The sequence below is a fragment of the Microcaecilia unicolor genome, chromosome 1 (assembly GCF_901765095.1).
Source record: "Microcaecilia unicolor chromosome 1, aMicUni1.1, whole genome shotgun sequence".
In the NCBI taxonomy this organism is placed as follows: domain Eukaryota; kingdom Metazoa; phylum Chordata; class Amphibia; order Gymnophiona; family Siphonopidae; genus Microcaecilia; species Microcaecilia unicolor.
The window spans coordinates 153,206,625-153,213,072 of NC_044031.1; positions in this window are offsets into that span (position 1 = coordinate 153,206,625).

Below are 6,448 nucleotides of genomic sequence, written 5' to 3' on the forward strand. Positions count from 1 at the left end.
CTTAGGTTGTAAGTGGGTTAGAATTTTAAAAATAAATAAATAAAATGAAATCCTTGCACAGACTTTGCCACTCCTGCCCTCACTATCACCTCGCCTCACCTCATTCCACTTCACTCCATTGCACCCCTCCACTTTTCACCATTGCTCAAAGAATATGAAGAGTTTCATGGCATGTATACTTTTAGCTGCTGAGATTGAAGCAGGGGCGTAGCCACGGGTGGGCCTGGATGGGCCTAGGCCCACCCAGTTTGGGTTCAGGCCCACCCAGCAGCGGAGCGGAGGGAGCAGGCAGCGCTGATCCTGCATCTGCCTCCTCCTCTCTGACGGCAGCGCTTCCCAGACGCTGCCTACCGCCGCCACGATCTACCTCCTCCCTCTGTCTCACTCTCAACAGCAGCGGTAGTGATTCAAACACGCTACCTCCTGCTTCTAACCCAGAAGCGTCTCCTATGCAGAGGAGACGCTTCCGGGTTAGAAGCAGGAGGCAGCGTGTTTGAATCGCGACGCTACCGCTGCTGTTGAGAGTGAGACAGAGGGCGGAGGTAGATCGTGGCGGCGGTAGGCAGCGTCTGGGAAGCGCTGCCGTCAGAGAGAGGGCGGGCAGGTGGAATGGGAGGGAAGGATGCATGGGGGTGAAGGAGAATCGCTGGACACATGGATGGGAGTGGGAGGGGAGGGGAGAGAGGAGAGTCACGGGATAGATGGATGGAGGTGGGAGTCAGGGGAGAGAGGAGAATTGCTGGGGATGGATGGATGGAGGTGGGGGGCAGGGGAGAGAGGAGAATTGCTAGGGATGATGGATGGATAGATGGAGGTGGGGGAAAGGGAGAGAGGAGAATTTCTGGGGATGGATGGATTGAGGTGGGAGTCAGGGGAGAGAGGAGAATTGCTGGGGATGATGGATGGATGGATGGAGGTGGGGGCAGGGGAGAGAGGAGAATTGCTGGGTATGGATGGATGGAGGGGAGAGGAGAGTTGCTGGACATGGGTGGATGGAGGGGAGGAAAGAGGAGAGAGGAAGGTTGCTGGACATGGGTGGATGGAGGGGAGGGCAGGGGGCAGAGGAGGGTTGCTGGACATGGATGGATGGAGGAAAGGGCAGGAGAGAGGAGGCTGCTGGATATGGATGGAGGAGAGGGAAGGGAGAGAGAAGAAATGCTGGACATGGATGGAGGGGAGGGAAGAGTGAGGAAGGAGATGAGATGAGGGAAAAGGAAGAGAGGAGAAAATTGCACATGGATGAAGAAAATAGGCAGAAGCTGGATCCACTGGACAGTCAAGTCTGCGGAGGACCCAGAGCAAGAAATGAAGAAGAAAGGCGGAAAGTAAAGAAATAAATGGAAAGGAAGCCCTGGAAACGGAGTAAAGAGGACAGATAGCAGCAGAATCAGATACTGGGCCAGTATGATCAGAAAAACAAAGTCACCAGACAGCAAAGGTAGAAAAAAATCATTTTATTTTCATTATAATGATTGGAACATGTCCACTTTGAGAATCAGGTACTCCACATTAAAAGTTTATATTTATTTGCTTATTTATGGCATTTTATCCCACATTAAACATGAATTAGATTGGAACCTGGGATCATTTAATGTTTTTTTTCCTGGAGAGAGTAATGCATTGCCTCCCCCACCCCCCAAGCTCTCTCCCCAGCTATAGCCAGCGCTGCAATTTTGAGGGGAGGTGCACAGGTGGACGGGGGGGGGGGGGGGGGGGCACAGAGGTGGACCGGGGAGAGAGCCTGTTGTTAAACATTTACCAGCACACCACTGTCTCGTGCCCACCCATCCAACCTGTTGGCCCACCCAAAAATTGACTTCTGGCTACGCCACTGGATTGAAGCAAATTGCAGCCTGAAGAATTCACCCATGTAACTGCTTAGTTATTCAGTAAGCTGCTTTGAAAAAAATGTTCCCCTCATCCCTACGCCACTATGCATGTTTCCTGTATTATCTATGTTCAACTGCAGCAAAATAAAGTCCTTATATTATTCCAAATTCACTACACTAGCGCTCCTTTCAGTTACATGCATAATTATAGAATAAGGCGGGATCCACACCTAGATGGCCGTGTCTAAATGTAGTTGCAGTTCCCTGTCATAAGCACTATTCTATAAACTGTGTGTAACTTTAGCAATGAGCGGTTTTTTTTGGCACCAACGTTTTAGGCACCATATATAGAATTTAGTCCATAATTTCTCTTCTAAAAATATCTGTGTATGATTTATGACAGGATACCTATATGAGAAGTCTACAAGTGCTATTTATAAAGGCAACAAAGGTGCCGGTGTGCTTTTGGAAAATAGGTTCTTAAAATCAGCTCTCGTAACATATAAATGCAGATGCAGACATTTGACACCTGCACCAAAGCAGGTGCATACTTCCAGCTATTATAAAGTACATGGGAGTGGCCTAATGGTTAGTGCAGCAGCTTGTGGACCTGCGGAACTGGGTTTAATTCCTGCTACTGCCTGATGTTCAGCAGTGGGTCGAGATCCTGGGGAATCAGGTTCAATTCCCTCTGCAGCTCTGTGTGACCCTGGGCAAGTCACTTAACCCTCCATTGTCCCAGGTACAAAGGTACTACTTAGATTGTGGGCTCACCAGTGGCAAAATGAAACTGTAAACTGCTTATGTTTAAGCAGGTCTATAAATACTTAAAGGAATGAATGAATAACTGCTCTCTACTCCACCCAAACTGTGCTCCAGGAATGCCTTCATGTTGTATATTTTTGGAAGGTTGATGTCCAAGTTATGCGATTAAAGGAACTTTGTCCCGATTTTGAAGGCTCTTGGTGCTTTTTGTTTTGCTATTTGTACATATATATAAGAACACACTGTCATGTCACCACAAGTACTTATATGAATGTATACCACAGGCTAATTTTGTAAAAGATCTTTTTGATATGTAAAACAGTCCTTTCTCACGTGGAAAAATGCATTATAGAATTATCTTCCTCCCTTTCCCCAACACAATCAGTGGTGTCAGGCACATGAATATACTTACATCTGCTCCAAAACATGTATGTCTGCATGTTATGCATATATATTTTCAGTTTTGAAAGGATATGTGCAAACCCCAAGCTCTGCTCCAGGAACACCTGCTTTATAGATGAATAAAAGTGTAAGTAAAATCACTCTGCATGTTCTTATATAGGTGGATATGGCAACAGCCCGTTTCAATGTGTACAGATGGGTTTCCTGTGTAGAAAGTGTTTTAAAAATTAGCTTCATTACTTCCAGAGCCCTGCATAGATTGTAAATAATTAAAAAAAAAAAAAGCTCATTTTGGCAGTGGCATCTCTAGAAATATTTGGGCAAGTCAAAGTGATGTTTCCACACAACATGTCCACCACCGCATCACACCTCCCCCCCACACACACTTTAAAATAGAAGACACCATGGCCTTCTATGCATAAAGAAACCCTCCCCCTCCAGCTAGTTTCAGCTATCAGGTAAAACCACCATTATAATTGATAACACCATTTAACAAATTTTTCTGTGTGGCGTGAAGTCTGGATTCTCTACAGGACTGGGCAGAATCTCAATAGAAACCATGAACTTCCAGGTCTTATCACAAGCTCCATATTCCCGAATAACGGAGCAATCCATCGTATAACACGGTATACAAAAAATATTGAAATTGTGATTGTTGTAGTTGTCTGGGCTTTGCCGCATCTGAGTAAGTGGATTCAACGTTTCAATCATCATGCAGTGGCTTTCTTCAAGGTAAGCTCTGAGGTCTGCAGTTTGTCTTTATATATAATGGCTGAAACATCGGTTCCATTTTCTCAGATGCGGCAAGGCATGCATAACTGCAACAATCATGAAGCCAGTTGTGGAAGCCAGAAAGAACATATTCAAAAGGTAATTATCACTGACAGACACTTTGCTTAAATCAGGTGTGGGGGGGGGGGGGGGGTTGTTTGTTTGTGTGGTGACAATACAGGACGTTGAGACCACTAATCTTTAGTATTGTTATTTTGGGTGTCAAGGGTCTGCTTTAAAATAGGGCAAGACACCTTGAAAAATAACAAAACTCTGGAAAAAGACATTCAAAATTATATAGCAAACTTACCAAACCATAACAGTCCTAACCCACAAAGGAGTACTGTAAAGGTCCTAGAGCACCAATACACCTACTACAAGCTGTACTGTTAAATATTCCTATACAGACGCTACATGCTAGCAGGAATTCCTCACCTCAGTTGAACATGCTGAACATGGACAGACCCTCACCAGATACAGAACAGGGAATCACAAAAAAAAAAAAACCCATGCAGACACAAAGTGAAATGGAGACCCCTCTCCTCTCCATCAAAGAAAGCCAGTCTCTATAAGCAATGCAATAATGGTAAAAGAGAAACAGAAATGCATTTTCTCCTGTACTCTGCAAAGCATAAAAATAAAAAAGATCTGCATTTCCCATTTTTCTAATTGAGCTGAACCCAGTCTCTTTTCCACTTTCCTTGTGTCAGTCTTCTCCTAAATTCTTTGGAGGAGTGGAGGAGTAGTCTAGTGGTTAGTGCAGCAGACTTTGACCTTGGGGGCCTGGGTTTAATTCCCACTGCAGCTCCTTGTGACTGAGCAAGTCATTTAACTCTCCCTTGTCCCAGGTACAAATAAGTACCTGTATTCACTATGTGAACTGCTTTGAATGTAGTTGCAAAACCACAGAAAGGCAGTATATCAAGTTCCATTTCCCTTTTCCAGGTTTGACTTTCCATTTCTTCTCTCTCCTCTTGTCTTTTTTCTTTCTTTCTCTACATCTGTCTGCCACTGATCTTTCTATGTTTTGTTGTTCTACTTTTCTCTGTGTTTATATCTACCCATTTGCTATTACCCTAAGGTGTATATTTTTGAAGCAAATGGACTTCTCAAAAAGCTGAAATGGATATCCATGTGCTTGCAACATTCATGTACTGATTTTGCAAAGGTAGAAAAGAGACACCTGACACTACAGTACATCTAAATAGCAAGGGGTGTGTGTTTTGGGAAGGATTAAAGAGGGCCTGAAATATGAATATCCAAGAGCGATTATCAAAGGGGAAGAAATGTCCATGTCTAAAAAGAAGGATGTCCTTATTTAGACCTGTTTCCTTCCAGAGTACAAACAGGTGCCCTGATTGAGCAGCTGTCCACTGGAGGGAGTAAGGCATAACACCTCCTTAGTCCCCCAGTGGTTGATGTCCTCCCCCTCTCCCCAAAAGTGAAACCAAAAGGGAGACTTGGCTCTATGAGAACTTCTGGTATTATGAGCATTCTTAACAAAACAGGAAGCAAGTCAGAGGAGTAGCCTAGGGGTTAGTGCAGTAGACTGTAAACCAAGAGACTCAAGTTTAAATTCTGCTTCAGCATTTTGTTTTTTAATATTTATTTTGTAATTATGAGCCCTTCAAAGAAGAGCGACCAAAATGATAAAGGGGATGGAACTCCTCCCACATGAAGAAATGCTAAAGAGGTTAGGCCTCTTCAGCTTGGAAAAGAGACTGCTAAGGGGGGATATGATTAAGGTCTACAAAATCCTGAGTGGAGTAGAACAGGTAAAAGTGAATCAATTTTTCACTGTTTCAAAAAGTACAAAGCCCAGGGGACACTCAATGAAATTACATGGAAATGCTTTTAAAACAAATACGAGGAAATATCATTTTACTCAAAGAACAGATCTTTGAGTAAAAAACTAATTAAGCTCTGGAACTCATTGCTGGAGGATGTGGTAACAGTGGTTAGAATATCTGGGTTTAAAAAAGGTTTGGACAAGTTCCTGGAGGAAAAGTCCATAGTCTGCTATTGAGATGGACATGGGGGAAGCCACTACTTGCCCCAGCATTGGTAGCATGGAATGCTGCTACTAATTGGGTTTCTGCCAGGTACTTGTGACCTGGATTGGCCACTGTTGAAAGCAGGATACTGGACTAGGTGGACCATTGGTCTGACCCAGTATTCTTATGTTCCAAAAACAGAAAAATATCTACTGTACCTAAACATATAAGCCACCTGCAAGCCTAAAGGCTATGGATGTCATGTACATTCAGGTACAGTAGGTATACAGCTGTTCCTGGAGGGCTCACAATTGCAAAATAAAAGAGTTAAAGTGAGATTTGAACCTGAGTTCCTTGGTTCACAGTTCACTGCACTAAGCATTTGGCTACCCTTGTGTTCTGCATGGATATCTGTGTGGTCAGTTTCAAAGAATGCTGCCATACAGACGTCCATGTGTCTTGTTTCCCACTCCCCCCACTCCTGCTGTTTATAATTTGGACATTCCAGTTTGTAACATGTCTCTTCAAGCTGGATGTTTCCAGCAAATGCATGTCAATCTTGTGTATTTTCAAACAAGAAATATTTTATGTATTTCCTGTTCAAAAATTTATGTGAGATAGGCATCCATTTGGGAAGTTCTGACTTGGATGTCCTTTCGAAAATGCCTCTACTTGTCTCCCTTTTCT